This window comes from Manacus candei, unplaced genomic scaffold (assembly GCF_025592945.1).
Source record: "Manacus candei isolate 608988 ecotype Guabito, Panama unplaced genomic scaffold, ASM2559294v1 h1tg000014l, whole genome shotgun sequence".
Lineage (NCBI taxonomy): Eukaryota > Metazoa > Chordata > Aves > Passeriformes > Pipridae > Manacus > Manacus candei.
Genome location: NW_026138062.1, coordinates 58,696,707 through 58,711,743, shown reverse-complemented (window position 1 = coordinate 58,711,743; position 15,037 = coordinate 58,696,707). Strand labels below are relative to the sequence as shown.

The 15,037-nt window shown below is 44.5% G+C and overlaps 1 long non-coding RNA gene across 1 annotated transcript; it reads right to left on the bottom strand.

Annotated features, from left to right (window-relative positions):
• Positions 1-3,051: 3,051 nt before the first annotated feature.
• Positions 3,052-8,842, bottom strand: LOC127467580 (uncharacterized). Its single transcript, XR_007903192.1, has 4 exons — positions 8,766-8,842; positions 4,086-4,261; positions 3,408-3,489; positions 3,052-3,095 (listed from the first exon to the last, which is right to left on the bottom strand). It is a non-coding gene; the product is annotated as an uncharacterized LOC127467580 (long non-coding RNA).
• Positions 8,843-15,037: the final 6,195 nt, after the last annotated feature.

Below are 15,037 nucleotides of genomic sequence, written 5' to 3'. Positions count from 1 at the left end.
GTCCACCAGTTTCTGTAAGAGCTTGGAGTGACAGCTCTGGTTGAAGATGACACTCATGCTCCCAGGAAGCCTGTTCCAGGGACTTTAGCTGCCACTGCGAAAGGCTCACAGCTTAGATCTGGCTTCTCCTGGAGATCAATCTTAAGCTTGAAACTGTCAGAGCACGGTACAGGGATCATATCTGAAGGAAAACATCTTCCTAGTTAGGGAAAACTGTCACGCCTTCATTTGTCATATTTTTAAGATAATTCTAGCTGTCTGCTCTAGAGGTGTGTGCTGGATAAGTGCAGTATCTATGCACATAGAGAACTTGCTGCTGACAGCTCAAGTCAAACTGTTTTTGCTGTCTTTGATAATACCTGTAAGGAGCTATGGATACTGTAGTGATTGGTATTTTAGGTGTACCTATCAAAGAAGAAAAACAAATTACAGGATAATAAGGGTGAACAATACTTTCTTGGTGACTTTCAAAATAATGTGCAGTTTGTCCCATGCAATATTTCAGTGGGCATCAGGACCCAGCACCCTCCAAGATTTCCTGAGCTTTTGTTCGGTCGGTAGCCTTGCTTTGAGCCACAAAGGTGGTCAAATTCTATTATTATTACTGAACATCCTTGATGTATACAGGCTCACTTGAAACTGAAACTCACAGAGAAACTTAGAGATGCAAAACTTTGCAAAACTAACATGTGCAAAATGCCTGCTTGTCCTTTCCACTGAGCTTAAGAGTGGGTTTGCCTCTCAAATACAGTGCCATATACAACACCATGTTGCCCCATTCCTTTCCAGTATTCTGTCTCTACTTCCTATATAGCCTTGGAGAAGATGCTGATTATCTCTATGCCTTTAGTTTCCTAAAATGTAAATTAAAATAATGGTTACCCACACTGTGATGAGGTCCTGGCTCTTCATCCATTAATGTTTTCAAACTACTTTGGGAACCTGCATAGAATGGCACTGTCATTGTTTATATGCAGGTGAAAGAGCATGTTTTAGCTAAGATGGGAGGTGTAGGTGGAATAAGGTCAGATGCAGATGAAATGACTCAGGCCTTTAGAATTGAAAAGTCATTTGTCTATCTGAGGACCTGATGTCGACTGATGAGTGCTTTGCCATGGTCCTTATACAAACCATCTATCTGATAAACAAGATTTATTGACCCACTCCCAATAGGCTGGAGCACTCAGAAGCCCATGATGCCATCAAGGCATCAGTGTGTCACGGGCAGGTGGCTGGATTTCATGGGTTTGTGCTGACTTACAGTCATGTTGTCCATCACAGCATTTGAATCCTGCCCACCAAAGAGCAGATGTAAGCAATGCAGGGATCTAACACAGAACAGCTTGGGTGACTTCAGAGTGACTGTGTGCTTCTGATGCGAAATGGTAGTATCAGGGCAGAGCAGGTGTGAGTCATCTCCCAGGAGAGGCAGGCAGAGAAAGGGAGATGGGGAGGGGAGGAGGAAAGCAAGAAACAGATTAGCTCATACAGATATATTCCCCCTGCCTGGCTTCCCCTCCCTTTGTGCATCCCCCTCTCCCTCCACAACACACATACATAGGCACGGAGACTTGACTGTTACGGCTCGATTCCAAAGGCCTGTCAGACAGATCATTTGCTGCTTTGTTTTCTTCCCTTGCCCATTTCTGCCCCAAATTCAAGATCATTTAATATGTGGCTAGATAAAACTTGACCAGTTCTTCAATAAACATTTACTTTCTCCTGTGCATTAGTCCAGTTCAATAATTCCTGTGTCAGGGACTCAAATAAAAGTGGGATGAGGATCTAGGCAGCATTGGCTGCAGAATGATTGCTGTATTTCTTGTAAGATCAGCTTTCACCACATCCCTAGTGTGTGCCAAGTGCCTCGCTCTAATGACTTAAATATGCAAGGCCATGATCAGGGCAGGAGGTGCTTCAAGTTTGTTTGTTAGCTGGGTAAGGCAGATGAGCAGTACAGGAGGTGAATGAGTAGCAGAGAGGATCTATGTGTTATCAACACGGAGGAAAGGACACCCCAATGCAAAACAACTTGTGTTGCAAATGTTCCTTGTCACCATTAATCCCACAAAGAGCTAGATGTGCTCTCTCTGACAGGCAGTGAAACACATAGATTCCAAATGAAAGCACTGCCCCACTCGCCAGCCCTACAAGTTGTTCTGAGGCTGTAGCACCCCTATTTAGGACAGTGGAGAAAATAATCTCTCCAGAAAAGGAATGGTACTCAAAATGTTTGTTAGATTAAAAGCTAAAACAGCAGAAGAGTTCCTGGGAGGAACAGATTAATAACAAACAAGACAGCCACAGATCCCCATGGATTCACTGCTCTACAAATGACCTCACCCCTGTGCAGTGTGCCAAATTCTGCCAGATTGTTACCAAATACAGAATCAGTGATCTTAAACTGCATTTAGAGATGACGATTGTGCACCTAGAGTAACAATGGGGAAAAGAAGCAGGGTGACTCTCTCATTCAAGTCCCAAAGGCCCAGGGAAGGGAGATGAGTTTTTCTTTTAATTATGAGGACACACACAAGGTGTTCTGTTAAAGACAATAATGGAAAAGTGCCTAGCAGTAAAGACAGGGGCACTACAGAGTAACCAGTAGCACAGAGTATGAATGAATATACAGAAGAGGTCCAACTTTAAATACATTGGAAAACCATGGTCAGGGAAGATGCTGGTGTTAATGTATATACCTATAACAAATACAAAAGGCTTTTCTTCTGCTATATCTTGACAACATTTTTCTTACCTGTAACTCAAGTAGAAGATTTTATATTTAAGTGTGGGTTTGTGTGTATGTATGGCAGGGAGTAAGAGTTAATAAGTCAAATGAAAAAGCCTGGGGAAATTTGACCATTCTCTAGTGAGAGTGCCCCTTTTTTTCTGCAAGTATTGAATGCACTCCTTTCACACTATCTGAAATTACGGGTTGAAGTAATTAAGACAAAAATAAAGAGAATCAAATCACTGAGAAAGTCTTGTAATGCCAAAGGTTTAGTGTTCCATAACAGACTGGGATGACTCATCTGCAAAGCACTCTGAAATCCTCCTGCATGTTGACACAACTCCATTGTCCTGCTGTTCAGTGTCTGTGTTCCAGTTGTCACAGAAAATGAAAGGACAATACTCATTGTTATGTTGCAGCTGTATATTGTGACTGATTCATAGTTTCCCTTTGGGGGAGGAACACAAGCTGGTCTTCCAGGTTCTCAGGCATTTGCAACACACATATGCAATTCTCACATATCTGAAGATGCTGAATATTAGACACCACTTGCTGCTAATAAACCATCATTAGAGAATAGCTGATATAAGCTGTTATAGAATTGGTACGAATGTTTCAAGGTGTAAGCGAGGTGAGGTTTTTAGGCTGGGAAGCCTCTTTTATTAGATGAACTGACCTGTTTGGAGGGAAAAACCCCACAACAGAAAAACCTTTGGGAATCCAAGACCTTCTCCAGGCTGAATGCTTTCCAGCAGAACCTGAAAAAACAGTGTTGTCGCCAAATGAAAATTCTGTTTTTATAACAAGTTTGCATTTGTTGTACCAAAAAAAAAAAAAAAAGCTTGTGTGGTTTTTCATTTCACTGAAGCCCCAATATTTCAAAACAAACATGACACCTGTCTGTCTGTCTTTCAACTGATATTTTTTGTGGAGAAAGCAATCCTTTCTAAATGAACTCCAGTCTGGCATAACATTGGAGAGCATGAGCCCTCTCTCTCATTTACATAAATATGTTTTTTATTAACTGTCAGTACAAGAACAATTTATCATGTAAGACATAAGCATCTGATAAGTAAACAAGTTGGATCCTTCACTGACATAACTCAGCAGACCCACGTGAGTTCAGTGGGTCAGCATCAGTTTACATCATCTTGAGGTCTAACCCAGAGACATGTGCAGGAACACAGGCTAAATCCTAACCAATTCTTCATTTCATTTTCCCCAGTTTTAGATGTCAGACAGCAGAAAGTAAGGGAGAGTGAGCCCATACACAAAGGTAATGTGTCTGGGTCTGCGCATGTAGACAAACTCTTTTATTAAGCCACTAATAAACATGGATACAAATAAAAGCCACCTGGGGTGAATGACAGACAACTATAGATGCTGCTCCTCTGACTTCTTCTCTTATTGTTCGTCTCTGTTTGCTCGGGTGGCAGCCACATGGTTGCCTTTCAATAATTCAGGATCCGTTTTGCACGCATGGCCAGTCCTGCTTGTCGCATTTTTTCACCTGATCACAAGTCCATTTCTCTGTAAATGAAGCAAGGCTTGTATGGAGTTGCAATATCTTTTATTAGACTGGCTGATACTGAAGGAGGGGGAAGGGAGGACAGTAGGAAGCGTTTGTGTGCCTGAAGCTTTATAATTTTCTTAATTGTATCAACTACTCTAACAATATCTATTACTTTCCCCAACGGCTCGTTTTCCTGATTTCCTTAGATTGTCATGACTATCTTTTCTGCTATTTCAGTGATGCTATGTTAAATTTGTGTGAACTAAGAGCTGCATTCCTACTAAGTGCACACCTCCACTGACACTTATGTGCTGTTTTAATTACCTCTCATGGATACCACAGTTCATAAAGATATGGGAACAAACAAGATTCATTAACGTTTGATTAAAGATTATTTAAATAATTGCCTGTCACTTCAGGATTTGAACCATTCATCTGACCATTTATACATGAAGATGTCAGCAGTAGAACTGTTAAAAAGTAGAGATCAGTAACAAAAATGACCTGAACAGTAAAATAACTCAGTCCGAGTCTCCAGCACGTTTTCCTAGTGTAATATGGAATACACCACTAATGGCCACTGTTCTTTGCAGTCTGACGTAGGAGAGCTTGCATTAGAAAGCTCACTAGCTGCATCACTTTTAATCCCTTCAGAAACATTTTTGCTTAAAAAATATCCTTTGTTTCCTCGTATGCCACTCTTTAAACGAGAGTTTCAACAAGTTCACCATCAGCAATGCCAAGGTATTATCTTTGCAAACGTGGCTGTAGAATTATCATGGTATTTAATTAATGCATATAGAATGTTCTGAAGAGTGATCCGAACTGCAGTGTCACACATACGTATAGGTACAAGCTACTACAGATCTTTTGGGCAGCATAACCCCCCTTTGGGGGGTTGTAGACTGCCATGCAGAAGGGATAGAAAAGAGCCAAAAAAAAATTTAGGAAGTTGTAAATATCAGTCACCTGTGTTTAACAAGGCAAAGGTCTCTTTCTTAAGTCTGTCACTTCCATCTTCTCCTTTTCTTCTTCTCACCTGGCCTAAGTGGCATTCAGAAAGGAGTGTTCCTTCCCTTTCCTCTGAGCACCTCTTTCTCAGTCCTAAGCACTCTCAAAACAAGAGACTGTCCCCACAGAGATCAGTCCTGAGAGTTTAAGCTAATCACGTATTTCAAAATAACAAGGTTTGAGTTCATTTCACTTGCCATTAGGGTGCAATTGCTTTGTGTTTCCAGGCTTTTATCTGCAACCACGAAGGATGGATGCTTTATCAATTTTTTAAAATGTTTATAAAGAAAACTGAGGATCTCCTTTAACATCTCAGTGGTTTAAGAAGTGTGAGACAGCAGAGACAACTCTGATTTCTGGGGTCTTGACTCCCTCTCCTTGCTTTACTTGTTACACTGATGTTCAGCAGAAGTTAAGATGCCAGTAACAATTTACATGTCTCTCCCATTAGCAACTCTGAGAAATCTCTTGGATTGTCCTTTAGGTTTGTTAAGGTTTATTGTTTTGTTCCAATCCCAGCTCTTATTATGTACGAATATTTATACATAGATTTAATATATTTTGCTCTCCTGTCTTTCCTCGGGTTATATTTTTTTACTTGGTGCTTTCCATTTTGATTGAGGTGGTGACTAGATGGCCTAATCTTCCTCTTGGTTCAAAGAACAATTCATTATTTGCTCATGTCTGGGGAATGAATGCCTCTGTATGATATGTTGGGAGACAGGGATAAACATCCCTTCTGGCTGATTGATAGTCTTATTAAAGATTGCAGTAGGTGAAATAATCCCCTGTAGCTTCATAGGGGTAAGATCCCTTTCTCTTTTCCCCTCAAATTGGCTTTAGGGCATGCTTGGGACTTGGCTTATGCTCTGTCCAATCTTAAAGCATTACTTAATTAGCCTTTATTGAAAGCCATTAGCATTGATCAATGGTGGCACACACTTTTTTTTTACTGAGGAAGATGACCACAGTGTTTATCCACTAAAAACTTGCAAAAAAAAAGTTGAATTTGATAATTTGTTACTATTCTTGCTGTCATTTTATAATAAATTTAATCGATGTGCAAAGATTTTGAGCTCTTAGTTGTCATCTGCAATATGCAGGAGGAGGAAGAAACAGCAGTGATACCTTGATTCCTCAGTTATGTATTCCTTGCTTGAGTTTTCCACTTTGCTTCCATATTGATCTTCTCTTAAGGGGCTTCTTTGCACATTTTCCCATCCTGTGGTCCATCACTGGTTGCACCCTTGACACTGTCAATGCATTCAGCCTTGTCCTCTTCCTCCTACTGCCCTCCTACCTTCTCCCACTGTACCCTGTCTGCAGGAGACAACCATCTGGACTCTGTCTCTCTCATACCATAAATCCCTTCTTGTTCATTTTTTCCAGGAACATTTATCATCCAGTCCCCTCATCGACTGAATGTCCTTTTTAAATTAATAATTAGAGAACAAACAAAATGTGTACATAGCCTGCAATGTGTTCAGCTATTGTAGCTTTCTGATCCAAAGCATATGAAAATCAATGTGGACCCCTCCCTTGATGCTACAATCCTTATCCTTCCTATAAAATGAACTTTTTTTTTTGCTTGTAATGCACTGCTACAATCCATATAATAAATTAGATTATAATCCCCTCATGGGCAAGGACCTGTCTTTTTGATATACCTGTGCATTGTTGATCTCACAGCACATATGCATCTTCGCACATTCTCACCTCCTGCCTGTATCCAGTGCACCAGGATATAAGAATGAAATGAGAATAAAAGTGGACAATATTTTTCTAATTATTAGTATGCAGATAAGCCCCGTTAATTAAGGAAATTATATACCCTGTAAAAAAAGAAAGCTTCTCTGTCAGACTGCAGTCTTGTAATGGCTTTGTGTTTGTGCAATTAGGACCAAATCTTGAAGCCACCGAAGCCAATAGTGGCCCTTAATGGGATTAATTCTTCATTTGTGGGGTGATGGGCTAGATGATCTAAGAGGCCTTTTGCGTCTTGCGCTTCTCCAGTCTCTCTCAGGGTAGATGACACATAATGGAGAAGACAGCTGTTTTTGAATAAACTGCATTAAGTGTCCACATTTATTTCCTAATGCAGGTTAAAAAAACCCCCACCCCTGTCTCTCTACTAGTGTGCATGGCCCTCTTACAGAGCAGGTCTCTCCTGTGCTGCAGACAGTGTATGAGCTCGTCAATCCCCTGCAGGTTTCTCGGGGGTATGTATCTCTGTATTTCCCGAGATCCTCTGGGAAAACTCCGCAGCTAACGCTAATCAAATTGAACCACTGTCAAGACTTCCTGCGAAGCTTCGAGGAAACATTTCTGAATATTAGAGGTACAGGAGAGGAGAGTTAAAGTTGGGGGAGGGAGGCAGGACAGTTTTAGAGCTTAAGTGGATTACATAGCTCCATAACCCAGTTATGGGTCCGTGGACTCGAGTGAGCTGTTTTTTCCCCTCCTCTGGCTGTCTGCCTGTCAGATAGTTCCCCTGACAGGCAGGCTTTATTAACCTCCCCCAGCTGGCTCTCTCAGCATTTCTTATTTTCCAGTGCTTGCATCCCCTAGCAGCTCATCTCAGCCCTTCTCATATCTCTAAGCTCCCCAGGGTCCTTCCTTTAGCTGCACCAGCTGTCAGCACCCGTTGAAGTCTCCTCACTAGCCCACTCTACCCGCATTTACCAAACCCACTGACTGGTCTCTGATCTCTGCCCATGCAAGCCCCAGGGAGCCAGCAAAGTGTGCATGGTTTAGCTCAGACCACAGGACCTACCTTTCAAAGGTAAACTGACTTGCTTCTATTTTAAATAGCTAAGAGGGCTAGTTTAAAAACAGATGAACGCTTGAGCATCAGTGTTTGCTGGTATGAAGGAGCAGCAAGTGCCTAGTGCATCTGGGTGCTCTAATATTTCCACACTCCGCAAAAAAGTTGTGTGATCATGAGTTAACTGTGAGTCTGGTTGTTGAGCCTGAGCCCTGAAATGTCCCCTCAAGACTGAGGTGTGAGCCTGACATCTGCTGGGGACAGCACCCTGCTACAGAAAATGCCAGGCCATCCTTCCTCAGGGATTGTCTCCCAGGAGGGATGGTGGCAGGGAAGCTGCTGCCTGAGGCACTCTGAATGGAATACATCCAGCCTGGAGGAGGTAACATAGACAAAGGAGAGGGTGACCCAACCACAGCCTCATATGAGGTAAAGGCTGAAAACCAAATTTACACTGGAGGGCTTCAGTCCCCCAGGAGTGAGACAGAATTAAGACAACAGCCAGACAGCCAACGAGTATACCCAGGGTTTACAACATCTGCATGGGTGTCCATGGCCACATGAGAGACAGAACTCTGTGCCTGCACTGACACCAAGCTGAAATCTGCTTTCCCTCTTTCCTTTTGAAGCATCCACCACTGTCACTATGTTTTTCCTTTGTTGACATAGTTGGTGGCTTGCCTGAGTCTTATTCAGCCCTCTGGGCTTGACAGCCAGAAATGCTGCAGATAGACTCCCAAAGTCACTGCTTGGTGTCCACCATCCATGCATCTCTGTGTCTCCTTTCTGTCCTAACCACAGCCTCCTTCTCTTCCCTCCCCTCCCTACCACTATGACATATCCGTATGGAACTTTAGTCCAGTCATACAGGAAAGGATGATATCCAGGGCTGACTGTAAGAAAGTCATGTGTGAGTGGCTCAAGGACATAAGGAGTGATGGAGAGTAGAAGAAAGTGCCCCTTGGTCTGATTAAATACTGATCTGATGCCTTAAAACTGTGTTGCTGTATTGGCTCTGGTTTGAGTGCCGTAAAGGAGGGTGGTGGTGGCTAGGCAGCATCCCTGGACATCTCTTTGTCAGTGAGGGCATCAGGTCTTCTGCTCTGACCAGATGCAGACAACCAGCCAGGGCCCAGTGCTACCCCGTGGTACTGCACAGGTTGCTGCTAGTGGAAGGTGCCCCTGCCCATGGCAGGGAGGCTGGAACTACATGATCCTAAAGTCCTTTCCAACCTAAACTATTCTATGGTGAGGGGCTGTGCTGCTTCTGGATTTGCATACAGTTCACCCAGTACCAGTATAGGCACTCTGGGTCATGATCTAGTGGGTATATTAAAAGGAGGAATACTAGGCACTGTGTAGACAATATGCTAACTTGGAGGTTTGTTGATAGCAGGGCTATCAGCAGCACCTTTGGGCTCTCTGCCAACACCTAAATAATTGGAAGTGTTACTTTCTCCTAAAAGTAAACCTGGCCTTTGTGCTGTTTAGTCACAGCATTGTATTTTTTGCTGACAGACATGAGCAGATAAAACATATATTTTAAACCCTTGAGGAGAAAAAAGAAGCTGGCATTTCTCATGGCTTTATCAGGGTTCTTATGACAGTGTATGTTGCTTTTTTTTCCCAGAAATATTCATATTCTAGAGGAATATGACGAGTTGAGGACCTCAGAGGTTTCATTAGTATTTTTAGAGTGAGGTTTTAGAGCTTTAGATATGGAGGAACACTAAGGACATGATACCAGTTTAACCTAATGATTCAGAAACTATAAAGCAAATAATAATAAGCTAACACATCTATTTTTAAACTCATGATTTAAGCCACTGTCATGATTTTGATAGGGACTGACATGATTTTCCAGCATTGGGACTGGTAATAAAGCTTTTGTGTACTGATTTGAATGGAAAATCCTTTGAAAATCCTCCAGCTTGCTTGCCTTAGTCAATACTTAACAAGGACTCAGCCACAGCAGCGAAAAATATCCACCAGTCAGGACTTTTTTTTTGACTCTCTCTTTCTCTTCCCGCATAGAAAAAAAATCTAACACCTAATAGTCATGATTCATTGTAGTCCTAGAGTCCAGTCTGAGAAACTTGTGTGCAAGGATCCCTGTACATGGGAATCCTGGAGCTGACAACAGCCTCCCTGGAGTCTAAACACAGGGCAGGAGCATCCCTTTGTCAAAGGAGTTTTCCATAGGGCTGAGCATCAACTAAAGAGAGAAGAGGACAGACCTGAGTCGGGTCTACACAGCTGGCTAGGGCTTGTGCTACAGTTATTCCATGTCCCTATAAAGTTGTCCTTTGACTGGGCAGGAGCTGAAGGTAAGATGAGCTTCAGAGATGCAGAGAGGGCCAAGCCATGGCAGCAAGCCTCGGTGCAGCTCCTTCAGTCCCTGTGTGGGCACATGAAATTGCTTGTCTAGTGGCTGTGTCCGTGGAGGAGTGGGAGAATGCCAGCTGGTCCCTGTGGTATTTAATTTCTTCTCAGGAGCTGAGTAAGGAAAACGTACATGGGATGAACCAGCTGGAAGCAGGAGAGATGAAGTGCCATGCCTACTGTCCCAGCCCACTGTGCCCTTGCACTCTGGATCCAGATACCAAACCTGGTGGGAGACAACTGCTTTTTTATACCCCTAGACACAACCCAATGTTTTCCAGCTCATCAAAAGGGTCTGGGATCAACTGAAAGAGCAGTAGGCACTGAGTAAGGCAGATCGGTCTCAGTGCTATTTTGAGGCACTTAGCCTTCTGGCCAGCGGGTATGCTGTTATTCCTCTAATACAAGACAACAAACACATGGGGAATATATATGAAAAAACAGGTGACTCATAAGTGAGAATAGCCTCATTCTGTCATTAGAGAACAGTAATTTGCCACATATTTGTATCAATATTAAAAACATCTGCACAAAGCAGCACTGCCCCATCACACGCTCTGGGCTGCACATGTGGCCACAGCTGCCTGCAGCAGGGGAGCAGGAGAGGGTCCACAGTCAGTCACTGTTTGACCCCAATTTCTTCTTTTTGTCTGAGGAGAGAAGAAGGGTGAATCCTGCTGCTTGGCCTTAAACCTGTCACCTGCTGCTTGGCCTTAAATCTATCATGAAGTAATTTGAGACTTTGAGTAGAACTTGGTCTTTTCTTCCTCATATTAAAATGGAAGAAGATGGTGTTTTATAGGTCTGTTACATCAGCAAGTATGCACTGATCTTTAAACAATGATGTGAATAGCCTTTTGTGCTACTACTGGACACAGAGCTGTCAGTAGAAAGATTACCTGAAATGAAATCTCAGATGAAAAGTGAATTGTGAATGGCCTTGATCAACTAAATAGGTGTGTTCACTCTGAGGACTAATGATAACACAGGCAACTGTTTGTATTGGGTTTGTGTGGCAAAGCTTTGGTAGTGGAGGGCTACAGGCATAGCTTCTGTGAGAAGATGCTAGAAGCTTCCCTGTGTCCAATAGAACCCATACCAGCAGCACCAAGATGGACCCACCACCAGTCAAAGCTGAGCTCATCACTGATAGCAGTAGTTCCTCTGGGATAACATATTCAAGAGTGGGGAAAAAACTGCTGTGCAACAGCATCCAGGAAAGAGGAGTGAGAATATGTGAGAGAAACAAGCCTGCAGACACCCAGGTTGGTAAATGAGAGGGGAGAGAAGGTGCTTCAGGTGCTGGAACAGAGATTTCCCTGCAGCCCATGGCCATCCCGGGCAGACCAAATATTCACCTGCAGCCCACGATGGAACAGGTGGATGCCCAAAGGACATTGTGACCCCATGGGAAACCCATGCTGAGGCAGGCTCCTGGCAGAACCTGAGGCATCATGGAGACAGGAGCCAATGCTGGAACAGGCTTGCTGGCAGGACTCGTGACCCTGTGGGGGACCCAAAGCGGAGCAGGCTGTTCCTGAAGGACTGCCCCCCCGGAAGGGACCCATGCTGGAGCAGTTTGTGAAGAACTTCGACCTGTGGGAAGGACTCATGCTGGAGAAGTTCATGAAGGACTGTCTCCCACAGGAGAGACCTCACAGTAAGAGGCTGAGTGTGTCAGGAGTTCTCCCCCTGAGGAGGAAAGAGCAGCAGAGATAATGTGTGATGAACCGACTGCAACCCCCATTCCCGTCCCCCTGCACCACTGTGGAGAGAAGGGTGAGAAAATCTCATCATAAGGCTTTTTATTTTCTTGGGTTTTTGAGGCAGAGTTTTTGGTGTGGGCTTTTGAAAAACAAAACTAAAACCAAGTATCTCCACATATCTGGAATGCATCGGCCCTACTGCCAGTGGTGTGCACGCCATCTATTAATGAAAAAATGAATTAATTAATGTGAAAAAGCTGGATGGGGAAGGGCTGGAAACTCCTAATCCAAGCCTAGAGCTCTGCCAGCATGACTATAGAAATAGAAGGGATGGCACAGTTCTCTGCTCACTCCCTGGTAGCAGGATGGCACTGCTGCTGGGGGCAAGAAAAAGGTGTCACCTTTTCATCAGTACTCTTCTCTATTTCTCCCCATTTTGTAAGAGAAAAACAAATGTCTTTTTCAGAAAAAAAAGTTTATTAAAAATCAGAAAATAGAAAGAACCAGGAGCTAAACATCTTTTTTGAGACAGGAGAGTGGGGGCAAGCTTTACAATGGCATTTCTTTTCCAGAAGTAATCTCCCATTATTTCAGGGAAAAACAGTTGGCAACTTTCACTCAGCTTGGTTTGGCCCATGGCACTGAAGAAACATGGAGTCAAATGGTGTGGAAGATGGGAATCCCCTGGTGCCCTGGCTACCACGACCCCCACCTTGCTTCTTCCCATAGCCTGTTTTGAGGAAAGCAGGCTGCAGTCTTTCAAGGATGTTAAAGATCTGCTTCATATTTATTCCAGGTGCCAACTCTGAGTGCAAATGCTCCCTAGTCACCCATTTTCAAAGTCCCAAGTGGAAGAGGAGTCTACCTGCTTGCAGGAGAGTGTTTGTTACTGATCCTTCCAACAAGTGCTCTGATCCACAGCAGCTATGGCTGTGCCAGTGCCCTGTTAATTTAGTTACCACAGCATGAATATATCTCAAAAGATACCTCACTCAAATTGCAACAGCTCCAGGCAAGAGGGCTGCCAGCAGGGAGCTGCCTTACCACTCAGCTTGAAAGAGCTCAAAGGTAAAGGCAGGTTCAGTAGTGACAAACAGGGAGCAACAAGCATGTCATTCTGCCTCCTGTTTCTTGAAACATAATGTTTTCAGAAAAAAAAAAAAAGGAAAGAAAAAAAAAGTGTCCTTCTAGTGGAGCAGGTTTATCTGAGCCTGTTAGGTGTCAGTGGTGTGCCATAGCCGCTGGCAGGGTGATGCACCGAAACTCAGAGAGGTAGGATGATGCAAGGAGGAGTAAGAGGAAGGGGTGAAGAGTATCAGTGCTCTTTTCTGGTAACAGAAGAGAGAGATCATTGAACCTGCCAGAGCTGTCTAAACATGGGGAAAAAGTGACACAAGGGGTGCCAGGATCACAAATCCTGGTCCTATAAGAAGCAGTGTTCCACATCCCGGGCTGTGTTTGTCCTCCTGGCTCAAAACAGAATGAAAGATGACGTGGCACAGTCCCAGTTATTAGAGGGGTCATTAGACCTGCTGACACGTCTGGTTCCAACACATGTGGATTGGAGGGTTTTTGAAGGATGCAGACTTTAAAAGCAGACTTTATCAATAGATGTTGTCCTGAACACAGGCCAGAGGGATGTGGGAACATGCAGGCACTCCTACCAGCCTAATGAATGGGTAGGAGACCCCATACATCTAGGCAGACCTTATCACATAAAACTATGCTTCCTCTGCCTTGTAGGTGATCTATTCCAAAATGGACATGTTTTCAAACAAGCACTCCTTGGTGTAAAGATATCATGGGTGGGGGGTTTGTGTTTGTGTGGAGGGTAGGGCAGAGAATGAGCACTGAGAAAGAAAGGCATGTAGGCAAAGTCCAGGTACTTAGAGGTGCTTAACACCTTGCATGAACTAAAACCTGAGATTTTCATATATTTTCTGTCAGAGCTGTGTTGCTGGTATCTCAGACAGTCTTACAGCAGGAGACTGGTGAGAATCACTTTGTCCATGGTTGGGAAAAGAACTACTCATAAACGTCTCGGGGATGCTTTCTTTCCACACCTGCAGGCCAGAGTCTGTGCCCTCTCACCCTGTGTCCCACAGGGAAATACGGTGGTGCTAAAAGCTCTGCATGCATTTCCAGAGTACCTCTACATGCTGCCTGTATGAGCCTGAACCGCCAGTCTGCGCAGCAGTGACACCCACCTTGCTGTGCAAGATGCAGAGCCATTCTCTGCACATACGTGTGTGTCTGACTGCACGGCACGGCACGCACGGAGGAGGTCTGCTCTGCCACACCATCAATCTGCTACGCCCTGGCCTCGGCAGCCCTTCTGAATGCAGGACCCAGGGCACCTGCCTTTAAACAGCACTGACACTGTGACCACAAAGACAGTGCCTGCTCCCTCTCCACGGAGGAGGAGAGAGAGAAAGGAGCAATTCCAGGCTCTGCAGTGAGTGTATGACTAGCGCACATATTGGTAATAGCACCATGCCGGGGTCTCGGTGTGATCTTCCTGTTGCTCATTTGCTGGCAAGCGTGAAATGCAAATCCCTCGGGGCTTCTGTCTCCGCTCAATATTCACAGGAGCATGAAGGCTCCCGCGCGGAGGGGAGGGTGAGAGCCGGCAGACAACAGGGAGCTTTGTCTCCTCCTTTGTCTGGAGTTTACGGGTTAAAAAATCTGCTTATCTGCGAGGCTTTGCAGGGAGGGTCAGCTCAACACCCTGACCCCTGCCTCTGCCTCATCTGGGGGTCTGGCGTGGGGCACGACACCAACACGTTCGAATTCGAGTGCAGAGGCCGTTGCACCAACGCTGTGGCTCCATGGAACCTGGTGATGGCGGGACGGGGAGCTCGGGCTGTAGGAGGGGTGTACCCCGAAGCGAGTGTGGCCCGGGGGGCTCAGAGCAGTTACCCCCGCCCGGG